Source organism: Heloderma suspectum, chromosome 3, assembly GCF_057233095.1.
Source record: "Heloderma suspectum isolate Gila_16-S chromosome 3, 16-S_ref, whole genome shotgun sequence".
NCBI classification, from domain to species: domain Eukaryota; kingdom Metazoa; phylum Chordata; class Lepidosauria; order Squamata; family Helodermatidae; genus Heloderma; species Heloderma suspectum.
The window spans coordinates 124663482-124678678 of record NC_139460.1 but is presented as its reverse complement, the minus strand read 5'-3'; positions in this window follow the sequence as shown (position 1 = coordinate 124678678).

The window sequence follows — 15197 nt, the reverse complement described above, 5'->3', positions numbered from 1 at the left end:
TCCCTCCCCCCCCGGAATCCTGGCCAGCCGGCTCCGCTCCGTGGGGATTCTGCAGAGGCGCCGGCTGGCTCTGCCAGCAGCTGGACATCCGGCTGCTGGCTAGCAGGGACGCAAATGGTGGTGGCCGTAGCTGCCACCGTTTGCATCCCTGTAATCAGCCATTATAGGCTACGTAAATCTTTACGTAGCCTATCACGTCTGACTTTAAAAAAAAAACAAAAAACGCATGTATGCAAATGGCGGTGGCTACAGCCGCCATTTGCATTCCTTATTTTGGGCCGTCTTAGTCTACGTAAATATTTATGTAGACTAAGATGGCGAAAATAAGGGGAACGCAAATAGCGTAGCGGACGCTATTTGCGTTCCCCCTTATTTTTGCCGTCTTAGTCTATGTAAATATTTACATAGACTAAGACGGCCCAAAATAAGGAACGCAAATGGCGGAGGCCGTAGCCGCCACCATTTGCAAACATGCGATTTTTGTTTTTTTAAAGTCAGACGTGATAGGCTACGTAAAGATTTACGTAGCCTATCACGTCGTTTTTTTCTCTTTTTTTTAACCTAGCCATGATAGGCTATGTAAATCTTTACATAGCCTATTACGTCCTTTCTTTCTTTTTTTTAACTCTGGAAATGGCGGCGGTGGCAGCCGGTCGGAAGACCAGCCGCCGCAGCCGCCGCCGCTGCCCGGAAGATCCGCCCCAGGTAAGTCTCGTCCCGGGGGGGATCCGCGGGGTGGGGGGGGGCAGGCCATTCTGCCACGGAGTTCGGGGCATTCGGCTTCATCGAGATCCGTGGTGGAATTCTCTGCCATCCCTATATCAGAGGCATTTTTAAAACAAATTTTTGTCGTAGTTTCATTTCCTGCCACTCAGTCTTCTAGCTCATTCATTTTTGGCTCCACTTTTTGCCATGATGCATTAATTAAATCTACAGCTCCTTGCAAGACGGTGATGGAATTTTGGATTAAATCCAACCTTTTGGCTTGCTCCGTAAATTGCGAAGATAAAGTCTTTATCAGAGTAAATAATTCCCGTATATCTTCTGTTCTCAAAACTTTTGACACATGGGGTGTGGGGGGAGTTGATGCCAGCTCCTTTCTTCTCCTCGGCGCAGACATGTTTTTCTCAAACAGATCTTACAGGTCCTCAGATGTTCTCAAATATTGTTAACATTTCTTAAATCATCCCTCAGAAGTTGTTGATATTTCTTAAAGCATATATTATTATGGAACATGTCAGCCCTGTTTTCTCCTATGAAATACAAGTCTCAGTACAGCTTTTTGCACTGGTAAAGCTCTGGGGAGATAAACCTGGAATCCACCCCCCCACACACACTATCTCGTTGGGGATACTTTTCTCCAGGATGTTATCCAGAGCTGCCTTGCCCCCCTTTTAATTCCAGGGCGGAGACTAAAAGGTTTTTCAACCTTTTAAAAAGCTGTTTGAGAAAGCTCCCACGGAGAACCCGTGGGGAAACTGCCAGGGCGACATTGGTTCCAACTGCGACATCGGTTCCAAACTGTCCACAAACTCTTAAAAATGTTGCAGCCCCTAGAAGAAGGGAAATCAAGATAAATAAAGACTAATCAGTTCAAAAACTATCAATCTTTCCTTTGATGAGAAGTAGTAAGGCACCAGGAACAAGACAGTTTTGCTGGCTTTCCTTTTCTTTCCCCCCTCATAGTGCACCTCTGAATGTGCCAAGGAGCAGTTTGGAAAAACAAAGATGGAGGCATCTTGAAGCATGACTGAGCTTCAAGATCTCTGTAGGTTTCTCAAATCTACCCAAGAAATTCTCCATCTGAACCTCAAAAGTGACAAATATGGGCCCCCAGTTTCACACTGTTGAGAAAGTAAACGGGCATTTTTTGTCCAGCCCTTCCTATTTCCCAGCAGATCCACTCCCCTGCCCCAACAACTATTTGGCAGGCTGGTGGGGAGGGGGTGGTTCTGCTAGGAAACTGGTGCATGAAGTGGACTCTCCTCATACACATGTTTCCAAGCATAGTCAGACCTCCCACTCCCTGCCAAACAGCTGTTTGGTGGTCTGGCAGAATGCATTTGTGAGATGAGATTAACCAAGCAACCCTACATATGTCTAGTCAGAATCAAGTTCCATTGAGTTCAGTGGAGCTGATTCCCAGGTAAGGGGTATAGGATTGCAGCCTAAATGAAAAAGAGGTTCAAGAAAGTTAGCAGTTTTGGAAAGCAGTGATACACAAAGCATAGATACAGACTATCCCAACTTGGAAGTAAAACAGAATGATAAATGATAAAGGAAACATTTTTATTATTTTATTAATTATTAATTCATTTTCTTGTTTGCATTCCACTACTAAATGCATTTTTTAAGGGTGCCATTGATTATAATGGACTTTCCATTCATCTGCAGCGAATCATATATGTGTCTGCTCAGAAGTAAGTTCCAGTGAATACAATGGGGCCAAGGAAGTAGGTATAGGATTTCAGCCTTGGTATATTATTATCAGAGGGATCATAACTTAATTTGGAAATGGGTTTGAACTCATAAACCTCACTTTAACTTTATGTTAGATGTTGATGTGGTGTAAGGTCTAGGCTGTGAGTGGCTTGGTTGCCAACCAAATAATATCTGCATTTCAAATCATCCTTTAAACAAAACCATAAACTTCAGTAAGTAAAAAGCCTATTTTTTATGGTTAAGACTATACAGTTTTCAACTAAGCACCAAAAAGCAGGGAAATTCTTCATGGGGAGAGCAATCTTATGGCCACTGGGCAGTGTCTAGACAGCCATAGGATTTTTTGGTTTCTCAGGGCCAGGACTCCAAGCTCGGTTCCCAGATACCTCATTCCCTGCCCCCTCCCGCACTGCCTTGTAGGCAACATGGTTCTTTCCTGTGTCCATGCTTGTAACCACAGTGCGGAGCTGGCAAAAAGGAGGGGTTTCTGGGGGTGGGGAAGGGAGGAGGCCACAGAAGCCTCCTCCCTTCCCGCACCGAGGTCCCCTGCTAGACAGCCAAAATCGGCTGTCTAGCTGCAAATGCAGGGTGGCCAGAGCTTGGAGGAGCAGGTCCCCTCCGTGCTCCACTCACCCTGCAAGGGATAGTTGGCCACCTCCGAGTTTGGAGGCGGCTGACTACCCTGATAGGTTTGCGCTCTAATGCTCACAAGCCTTTAGACCAAAAAGAAGCCATTACAAGACACGCCCACATCATACCCCTCAATGAGGCATTGTCCTCATTACATCACCAACATCTGGGAGAGCTAGCCAGCTTCTTCTTAATAAACCTCTGTGGTGTCCAATATACATGAAACATTATTTTTTTGTTGAATCGGCCTCAATTTTAAATATACAGAAATAATACGTATGGAAGCTAAGGCAACTTTCCATTGATTAGACTGCATAGAGCATTCCAGCTCTTTATTCCATTCCTCTCTGACATTCTGAACAACTACTTTATTGCACTCCATAAGACTTTTATAAACAGCTTTTGTTGGCTTAACTTTCTGAAAAGAACCAATTAATTCCCCCAAATAATGTAGGAAGTGCTGAAGTGCTCATCACTGAAGGCCCAATAAACTCCAATAAAAATACAGGAGCTGAATGTACTGCCAACTAGCACTAAACGGTAAGCCATATCTAATCCACAATACTGAAAATCATAAGAATTTATTGTCTAATTCCATTAACTGTTCTAAAATATAAATTCCATTATCAGCCCAGCTCCTCCACATAAAAGGCTTTCTCTCCACTGTCTCTCTCTTTTCAAAACTGGATTATCATAAAGTTAGCATGATAATATGAATCAAACTGCAGCTGATGAGACATTACGTTCCAAGTCTCTTGCTGCTAAAATTGCTGGTGGAGTCATTCCTTTCTTTTTAATATACATACCTAGATCCTAATGCCATCCAGCCAGAAAGAGTCGCCAAATACTTTGACTCCAAAATTATGGAGGAGTATTAAAAGAAATGTTTTGTGGGCAAAAATCCCTTAGAAGAAATGGAGTAGCACTCATAGTCAACAAAAGGGTGGGAAAAGCAGTACTGGGGTACAATCTTAAAAATGATAGAATGATCTCAGTACGAATCCAAGGCAAACCATTCAACATCACAGTAATTCAAGTCTATGCCCCAACCACTGAGGCCGAAGAAGCTGAGGTTGATCAGTTCTATGAAGACCTACAACACCTTCTAGAACTAACACCAAAAAAAGATGTCCTCTTCATCATAGGGGATTGGAATGCTAAAGTAGGAAGTCAAGAAATCACCGGGATAACAGGCAGGCATGGCCTTGGTGTACAAAATGAAGCAGGACAAAAGCTAATAGAGTTTTGCCAAGAGAACACGCTGATCATAGCAAACACTCTTTTCCAACAGCACAAGAGGCGACTCTACACATGGACATCACCAGATGGTCAATATCGAAATCAGATTGATTATGTCCTTTGCAGCCAAAGATGGAGAAGCTCCATACAGTCAGTAAAAACAAGACCTGGAGCTGACTGTGGCTCAGATCATGAGCTGCTTCTTGCAAAATTTCGGCTTAAATTGAAGAACGTCGGGAAAACCACTAAACCGTTCAGGTATGACCTAAATCATATCCCTGATGAATATACAGTGGAGGTGAAGAATAGATTTCAGGGATTAGACCTGATAGACAGAGTGCCTGAGGAACTATGGACGGAGGTCCGTAACATTGTTCAGGAGGCAGCAACTCAATCCATCCCAAAGAAAAAGAAATGCAAGAAAGCCAAGTGGCTGTCTGATGAGGCTTTACAAGTAGCTCACGAAAGAAGGGAAGCGAAAAGCAAGGGAGAAAGGGGAAGATATACCCAACTGAATGCAGAGTTCCAGAGAATAGCAAGGAGAGACAAGAAGGCCTTCTTAAGTGAACAATGCAAAGAAATCGAGGAAAACAACAGAATGGGAAAGACTAGAGATCTCTTCAAGAAAATCGGAGATCTCAAGGGAACGTTTTGTGCAAAGACGGGCATGATAAAGGACAAAGAAGGCAGGGACCTAACAGAAGCAGATGAGATTAAGAAGAGGTGGAAAGAATACACAGAAGAACTATAAGGAAAGATCTGAATGTCCCTGATAGCCATGATAGTGCGGTCACTGAACTTGAGCCGGACATCCTCAAGAGTGAAGTCAAGTGGGCCTTAGGAAGCATTAGTAACAACAAAGCTAGCGGAGATGACAGTATTCCAGCTGAGCTATTTAAAATACTAAAAGATGATGCTGTTAAAGTGCTGCATTCAGTATGCCAACAAATCTGGAACACTCAACAGTGGCCACAAGACTGGAAAAGGTCAGTTTACATTCCAATTCCAAAGAAGGGCGACGCCAAAGAGTGTTCAAACTACTGCACAATTGCGCTCATTTCACATGCCAGCAAGGTGATGCTCAAAATCCTACAAGCTAGGCTTCAGCAGTATGCGAACCGAGAACTACCAGAAGTACAAGCTGGGTTTCGAAGAGGCAGAGGAAGTAGAGATCAAATCGCCAACGTTCGCTGGATCACGGAGAAAGCAAGAGAATTCCAGAAAAACGTCTATTTCTGCTTCATTGACTACTCTAAAGCCTTTGATTGTGTGGATCACAACAAACTGTAGAAATTCTGAAAGAGATGGGAGTACCAGACCACCTTACCTGTCTCCTGAGAAACCTGTACGAGGGTCAAGAAGCAACAGTAAGAACCAGAGATGGAACAACCGATTGGTTCAAAATTGGGAAAGGAGTACGACAAGGGTGCATATTGTCACCCTGCTTATTTAACTTATATGCAGAGTACATCATGAGAAACGCCGGGTTGGATGAATCACTGGTCGGAATTAAGATTGCCGGGGGAATTATCAACAACATCCGATATGCAGACGATACCACCCTAATGGCAGAAAGTGAAGAGGATATAAAGAGCCTCTTGTTGAGGGTGAAAGAGGAGAGTGCAAAAGCTGGTTTGAAACTCAACATTAAAAAAACTAAGATCATGGCATCTGGCCCCATCACTTCCTGGCATATAGAAGGGGAAGAAATGGAAGCAGTGACAGATTTTACTTTCTTGGGCTCCAAGATCACCGCAGACGGTGACTGTAGCCATGAAATTAAAAGACGCTTGCTCCTTGGGAGGAAAGCTCTGGCCAACCTAGACAGCATAGTAAGAAGCAGAGACATCAACTTGCTGAGAAAGGTCCGTCTAATCAAAGCTATGGTTTTCCCAGTAGTAACGTATGGCTGTGAGAGCTGGACTATAAGGAAGGCTGAGTGCCGAAGAATTGATGCTTTTGAACTGTGGTGCTGGAGAAGACTCTTACGAGTCCCCTGGACTGCAAGGAGGTCAAATCAGTCCATCCTAAAGGAAATCAACCCGGACTGCTCATTGGAAGGACAGATACTGAAGCTGAAGCTCAAATATTTTGGCCACCTAATGCGAAGAGAAAACTCCCTGGAAAAGACCCTGATGCTGGGAAAGAGTGAAGGCAAAAGGAGAAGGGGACGGCAGAGGATGAGATGGCTAGATAGCATCACTGATGCAATGAATATGAACTTGAGCACACTCCGGGAGACAGCACAGGACAGGAAGGCCTGGCGTGCTATGGTCCATGGGGTCACGAAGAGTCGGACACGACTTAACGACTGAACAACAATGTCAACCTTACCCCAAGTACTTAAATTAAGTACTTTCCAAGTCAAGAGATATTTCCTCCAGTAATGCACTTCTGTTCAGTTTAACCATTTGTGAGATATCTCTAGGCACCAATATACCAAGATACTTAATCACGTCTGGGCAAATGTCAACATTTGCCAAGTTCCAGACAAATTATTGATCTCAATAGGATATTCTCTATAGGATATTGAAACACATGCTTAACATGCTTAACACATGTGATAATATGCATTACTTTGGCTGTATTTTGCCAGTTCACTTTATTATGTAGCCTGTATCATGGAACCATATGCATGCAACTTGCTAGTAGGCTAAAGGCAAAGAGTGCGGCAGGGGTGTGCAGACATCAGGCTTGCAGGATCTACTTTGTTTTTGAATAGAATCCTGAGATCCACCAACTCAAATTCTGACCTCAGGAATTTGTTTTGAGTACTCCAGAGGTAGACCAGCCTCACAGTCCTGGTAACAACACCCCCACCTCATGCCCCATGCCGATCTTGCTTCATGTCAGCAGTATGATTTAAGTCAGCCTTCCACAATCTGACACCCTCCAGATGTGTTGGAGTACAACCCCTATCATCTCCAGACAGGATGGCCAGCATGTGGGTGATAGGAGTTGTAGTCCACCACATTTGGAGTATGCTAGGTTGGGAAAGGCTGATTTAGAGGGAGTGGAATCATTTTGTTGTTGCCATTGTTTAAAAAAGTGTGAGTCTATTTCAAATCACCCAGAGATCTAACAGTAGATCCCAAGCTAGATTCTGCCCATCCCTGGCCTAAAGTAAACCAGTGGATTGTAATCCCCACAGAACAAAATGAAGAAAAAGATGGAGTGATAATTGTTTAAGTAGCTGAGTAGGAATAGATCTAAGTTACCTAAGGCTAGAGGGAATTAGGTTGGGCAAATTAAATTGGATGAAATGTTAGCAGAATTTGTTTGCAAAGCTACTAATCTAAAATTTAAAAAATAGCTTTGAGAAGAAATGCTATTAGCATACTAGTCAAGTGTAGTTTGTCTGGTCTACTTTGATGATGTGCAATTATCTTATGGCTTCAGGTTTGCTAAAGTATACAAATAGAAATGTATTTTATTGGTGTGAGAATGTCTGCAGACAGAGTAACCTAACTAATACTTTCTATCCCCAAAAGTAATGCTTCCTAGACTGGATTATTAGTGGGCAGTTCCCAAAGAAAGCAAAAGGAAATAAGTTCCACTGTCCTAAATCAGAACTGAGGCATTTGCCACTCATAGCATATGTCTAAAGATTAAATGGAATTTTTCCCTGTGAAGTCCCAACTTCAGAAGAGCCAGGAGTTCATTCTTCAATAAAACTTAAAAACCTACTTACAGTTATTTCTGGTGCATCCAAGAACTTCAGTAACCTAGCTGTCTTACAAAGTCTAACAAGTGGTACATCCTTTCCATGTTTTCCTGTTCATTAATGTATTCTTCAGTCCCTGAATAGCTCTGAGCTTTTACTTATGTTTCAGCATAAATAACCTGCTTCTCTAAAACACCCAATCCTGAACATTCTTCCAGTGACTTGCTAACGGTGTCCTTTGATTTCAGTGGAACTTGGTCCCCCATAACTGAGCATAGGATTGCAGCTGGATATCAGCGCATCTTTTAAACTAAGGGCCGATCTACATTGTGCCCACCATCGTAATGAATTCGGTGTCCCGTCGGGTTAAACGCTCTTGCATTAAAACGTGATTATTTACACTCACCCATTTTCCTCATTGCAGTGCTTCATTGAATGTACAAGCGCGGTTCACACTCGAGCACTGTGCTGTTTTTCTGCTGTTTTCCTGTGCGCGTTGTCTGATCTCGGATGCTAAGCGGGGTCGGCCCCAGTCAGTAGTTGGATGGGCGACCGCCTGGGAATCAGGCTTCCTGTACTGAGCAGGCGGTTGTTCTATCCCTTCAAATGAGACAAAGTTTTACCCCTCCTTCACAACTTCGAATCTTTGAAGATCATGCCTGAATTAGAAAAAAAAAATTGCGGAGAAACCCCGATTCTGTGAGGACAACGCCTTACTTTTTTTAAAAAATTAAAAAACATCTGGAGCAGGGGATAGGAGGGGGTAAAACTTAATCTCATTTGAAGGGATAGAATAACCCCCTGCTCAGACCTACAACACCTTCTAGAACTAACACCAAAAAAAGATGTCCTCTTCATCATAGGGGATTGGAATGCTAAAGTAGGATATCAAGAAATAACCAGGATAATAGGAAAGCATGGCCTTGGTGTACAGAATGAAGCAGGACAAAGGCTAATAGAGTTTTGCCAAGAGAACACGCTGATCATAGCAAACACTCTTTTCCAACAGCACAAGAGGCGACTCTACACATGGACGTCACCAGATGGTCAATTTCGAAATCAGATTGATTATGTCCTTTGCAGCCAAAGATGGAGAAGCTCCATACAGTCAGTAAAAACAAGACCTGGAGCTGACTGTGGCTCAGATCATGAGCTGCTTCTTGCAAAATTTCGGCTTAAATTGAAGAACGTCGGGAAAACCACTAAACCGTTCAGGTATGACCTAAATCATATCCCTGATGAATATACAGTGGAGGTGAGGAATAAATTTCAGGGATTAGACCTGATAGACAGAGTGCCTGAGGAACTATGGATGGAGGTCGATATCGTTGTTCAGGAGGCAGCAACTCAATCCATCCCAAAGAAAAAGAAATGCAAGAAAGCAAAGTGGCTGTCTGATGAGGCTTTACAAGTAGCTGAGGAAAGAAGGGAAGCGAAAAGCAAGGGAGAAAGGGGAAGATATACCCAACTGAATGCAGAGTTCCAGAGAATAGCAAGTAGACAAGAAGGCCTTCTGAAATGAACAATGCCAAGAAATCGAATAGAACAATAGAATGGGAAAGACTAGAGATCTCTTCAAGAAAATCGGAGATCTCAAGGGAATGTTTTGTGCAAAGACGGGCATGATAAAGGACAAAGAAGGCAGGGACCTAACAGAAGCAGATGAGATTAAGAAGAGGTGGAAAGAATACGCAGAAGAACTATAAGGAAAGATCTGAATGTCCCTGATAGCCATGATAGTGCGGTCACTGAACTTGAGCCGGACATCCTCAAGAGTGAAGTCAAGTGGGCCTTAGGAAGCCTTACTAACAACAAAGCTAGCAGAGATGACAGTCTTCCAGCTGAGCTATTTAAGATCCTAAAAGATGATGCTGTTAAAGTGCTGCACTCAATATGCCAACAAATTTGGAACACTCAACAATGGCCACAAGACTGGAAAAGGTCAGTTTACATTCCAATTCCAAAGAAGGGCAATGCCAAAGAGTGTTCAAACTACTGCACAATTGTGCTCATTTCCCATGCCAGCAAGGTGATGCTCAAAATCCTACAAGCTAGGCTTCAGCAGTATGTGAACCGAGAACTACCGGAAGTACAAGCTGGGTTTCAAAGAGGCAGAGGAACTAGAGATCAAATCGCCAACATTCGCTGCATCATGGAGAAAGCAAGAGAATTCCAGAAAAACATGTATTTCTGCTTAATTGACTAAGCTAAAGCCTTTGATTGTGTGGATCACAACAAACTGTGGCAAATTCTGAAAGAGATGGGAGTACCAGACCACCTTACCTGTCTCCTGAGAAACCTGTACGAGGGACGAGAAGCAATAGTAAGAGCCGGACATGGAACAACTGATTGGTTCAAAATTGGGAAAGGAGTACGACAAGGCTGTATATTGTCGCCCTGCTTATTTAACTTATATGGAGAGTACATCATGAGAAACGCCAGGTTGGATGAATCACTGGTCGGAATTAAGATTGCCGGGAGAATTATCAACAACATCCGATATGCAGACGATACCACCCTAATGGCAGAAAGCAAAGAGGGTCTAAAGATCCTCTTGTTGAGGGTGAAAGTGGAGAGTGCAAAAGCTGGTTTGAAACTCAACATTAAAAAAACGAAGATCGTGGCATTTGGCCCCATCACTTCCTGGCATATAGAAGGGGAAGAAATGGAAGCAGTGACAGAGTTTGTTTTCTTGGGCTCCAAGATCACCACAGACGGTGACTGTTGCCATGAAATTAAAAGATGCTTGCTCCTTGGGAGGAAAGCTATAGCACACCTAGACAGCATAGTAAGAAGCAGAGACATCACCTTGCTGACAATGGTTCATATAATCAAAGCTATGGTTTTCCCAGTAGTAACGTATGGCTGTGAGAGCTGGAATATAAGGAAGGCTGAGCGCCGAAGAACTGATGCTTTTGAACTGTGGTGCTGGAGAAGACTCTTACGAGTCCCCTGGACTGCAAGGAGGTCAAATCAGTCCATCCTAAAGGAAATCAACCCTGAGTGCTCATTGGAAGGACAGATACTGAAGCTGAAGCTCAAATATTTTGGCCATCTAATGCGAAGAGAAAACTCCCTGGAAAAGACCCTGATGCTGGGAAAGAGTGAAGGCAAAAGGAGAAGGGGACGGCAGAGGATGAGATGGCTAGATAGCATCACCGATGCAATGAATATGAACTTGAGTACACTCCGGGAGAGAGCGGAGGACAGGAAGACCTGGCGTGCTATGGTCCATGGGGTCACAAAGATTCGGACACGACTGAACAACAACAACAACAGTGCAGGAAGCCTGATTCCCGGGCGGTCGCCCATCCAACTACTGACCGGGGCCGACCCTGCTTAGCTTCCGAGTTCAGACAAGCGCGCACACATCCAGCCCTTTGCTTATTGCTGAGGAAACGGGGGCTGCTGAGGAAGCTATGCAATTAGTAGCCTGAAGAAGACATGGGGCCGTTGAGAGCTGTGATTGGACAGGAAGGAAATACAAACACTGCCGTATATGGACAGGCAGGGGAGGGGACTACGACCGGACACGGTAGCGAAGGCGGAAAATCAAAGCACATTAACGGGAAATACTGGGATATTAGGGTATTGAAAGCAGGAGCATGGAAGTGGGAAATTCCGGTTCCAATTCGAGGCGGCTACTGCATAGTGTGAAAGACGGGCGGTGAAACCTCATTGGAAGCGAAAAAAGGCAGTAAGTGTAGATCCAGCCTAAAATGTCTTAACAATCAGTGTAGATAGCCTTATCAAAGTCCCATTATTTCTCTCCCACTATCCCATTTGTATGCAAATCCACTTGTATGCACTTTATTCTTTGGCAAATGCTACTAATAGCATCCCACCACACTATAATTTTATGCATGTCTGTGGACAGTCTTTGTTACTATGTATTAATATTGTCTTCTTGCAACAAGCACAATACTTTATATCATGACCTTAAGCAGCGGTGCAAGAAACACAGAAACACCTTTATTTTCTCAAATCATTAAGGGATGGCAAGGATCCATTACTGTCATTCCAGAGTAACAGCAATTTATAAGCCATAATTTTAATACAATAATCATGGGAATCCAATGTTTGAATCCTCATCTTTCCCACACTAATGTCCATTTCTTTGGCTTCCTTTTCTTTCTGCAATTTCCATTTTATCAAGCATTTATCACTTCTATTGTGAATAAACCAGAAAGAAAAATCTGAAGAGAACTTTCCTAAGATTACTTCTTTCATTTGCAAACTGGAAAGAGAAACAAGCATAATAAAATATCTTGGCCAGCCGTTCTCTCTGAAATAAGCATGCTTAGGTGCTACAAAACTACCTTTCACATTACTGCATGAATTCAAGCAGGCTACAACTCATAGGAAGCCTCCTAATGCAGATTATTCCTGCCAGGAACATAAATAATCTTAGTGAGCCTGTTTTGTAAGGGTCATTGCTGGGTTAGGGGTAGAACACACAAAACATACTGAATATGATGACAGATTTATAGGGCCTCCTCTGGAAGTTCTCTTCATGGTGTGTGATTTGCCTCCACCACAGGTTTTGGAAGCATCCAGGCAAGCAGGATCCTCATTTAAGATAGTCATGGCCTCCTTCATTTTTAACATTTAGCAATGCAAGGGAAGATAATATGGAAACAGCCTGAATATTTACAAAGAAACATTTGAAAACTGCCAGAGATATGGGAAATGGGCACGGCTACAATTACAGGGATGAACAGGTGGATGAATCATTTTCAAACTGTTTAGGTAGGATGTGAATATTAATAGCTTTCTCTCCTTGCTTTTTATCACCATAAATACACTTTCATGGTTAGGCAGGTTAGTGATGGGGATCACCTACATCTCCATTCCTTGATTTAAACAAACAAGGGTCGGCCCTACCATTAGGCAGATGCAGAAAAGACTTTGTATGCAAATGACAGAGGAGCATATATGGACTTAAGCAAGCCACTGGAGCATGGAATACAAGAATAAATGAAGTGCAAACAAAGGAAAACTTCTCCAGAAGCCAAGCAGGTCCCTGCCTCTATTTAAAGAAATGGACATTAGAGAGCCAGGGCCTGCAGGAGAAGCCACCACCACCACCACCACCACCAGGGAAGAGGCGTGCTTGCCGCCGCTGGGCCTGCTGCTGCTGCCGCTGGGCCTGCTGCTGCCGCCGCTGCCACCACCACCAGGCCTTCCTTGTGGACTTCTGCCTGGCAGACCGCCAGTCCCTGCAGGACCAGGCCCCCAGGTATCTAGCCAGCTGTGCTGCTCCACCTGCCCCTCCCTGGAGGGGCTACATAAGCTGGCTGGCTGAGGTGGCCTGGGAGAGCCAGGGCCTGCAGGAGAAGCCACCACCATCACCACCACCAGCAGGGAAGAGGCGTGCTTGCCGCCGCTGGGCCTGCTGCTGCTGCTGCCGCCGCCGCTGCCGCCGCTGGGCCTGCTGCTGCTGCTGCCGCCGCTGGGCCTGCTGCTGCCACTGCTGCCGCTGCTGCTGCCACTGCTGCCGCTGCTGCTGCCGCCGCTGGGCCTGCTGCCGCAGCCGCTGGGCCTGCTGCTGCTGCTGCCGCCGTCATTTCAAATGATAAAATTGATGAGATTAGGTGTGTTACTCTGCACACTGTGGATACAGTTAGTGAGCAAGAGGCGGCCTGTGGCAAACCGGTTTTGTGGGATCAGTTCCAGCTTCTTCCTCCTGATGAAGTGGACAAGGTGCTTTCATCTGTAAGGCCGACCACCTGCTTACTTGATCCTTGCCCATCTTGGCTCATTATGAGCTGCAGAGAGAGACTGGGTGAGGGGATCAAGGCGGTGGTGAACGCCTCCCTTGAGGAGGGAGTGATGCCATCAGCCCTCAAGGAGGCAGTGATAAGACCACTCTTAAAGAAGCCCTCCTTGGATCCTCAAGTTCTGAACAACTTTCGCCCAGTCTCAAATCTGCCATTTTTGGGCAAGGTGATTGAGCGGGTGGTGGCGGTGCAGTTGAAGGCACACTTGGAAGAAACTGGTTATCTAGACCCATTTCAGTCGGGCTTCAGGCCTGGGCATGGGACAGAAACGGCCTTGGTCGCCTTGGTGGATGATATGAGGAGGGCTCTGGATAGGGGTGAATGCTCCTTCCTTGTTCTCCTCGACCTCTCAGTGGCTTTTGATACCGTTGACCACGGTATCCTCCTGGACCGCCTGGAGGGGTTGGGCATTGGAGACACTGTATTGCGGTGGTTCCGGTCCTTCCTCTCCGGCAGGTACCAGAGGGTAGCACTGGGAGAGGAGGTTTCGGACCCGTGGCCACTTACTTGTGGGGTGCCACAGGGTTCTATCCTCTCCCCGATGCTATTTAACATCTATGTGAAGCCGCTGGGGGCTATCATCAGGAGGTTTGGGGTGCAGTGTCATCAATATGCGGATGACACGCAGCTCTACCTCTCATTCAAATCTTCACCAAGGTTGGCCGTAGAATCCCTGTCCAAATGTCTGGAGACGGTGAGTGGCTGGATGGGGAGGAATAAGCTGAAGCTCAACCCTGACAAGACCGAGGTACTTTTGGTGGGAGACAAGAGGAGGCTGGGGGATGTTGATCTGGTGTTGAATGGGGTACGGCTACCCTTGAAAGACCAGGTCTGCAGCCTGGGGGTCATTTTGGACTCCCAGCTGTCCATGGAGGCTCAGGTGTCAGCTGTGAGCCGGACAGCGCTGTATCAACTCCATCTGATACGGCGGCTGCGCCCCTTCCTTCCCGACCATCTGCTCCCATCGGTAGTACATGCCCTGGTCTCCTCTCGTTTAGACTACTGTAATGCGCTCTACGTGGGGTTACCCTTGAAGACGGTTCGGAAACTGCAGCTGGCACAGAACGCGGCGGCTCGCCTGATTAAAGGCAGCCGCCGGCGAGATCACATCACTCCAGTGCTGAAGGAGTTGCACTGGTTACCAGTTGTTTTCCGGGCCAAATTCAAGGTGTTGGTTTTGACCTTTAAAACCCTATATGGTTCCGGCCCAGCCTATCTTAAGGAGCGCCTCCAGCAACACCAGACAGGCCGCTTAACAAGATCAGCCTCGGATGGCCTTCTCTCTGTCCCATCAGCCAGGACAGCTAGACTGGTGGGGACGAGGGAGAGGGCCTTCTCTGTGGTGGCCCCCACTCTGTGGAACTCCCTCCCTAGGGAACTCCGTCATGCCCCCTCTTTAATGAGCTTCCGTCGTGCATTAAAAACGTGGTTGTTCAGGCAGG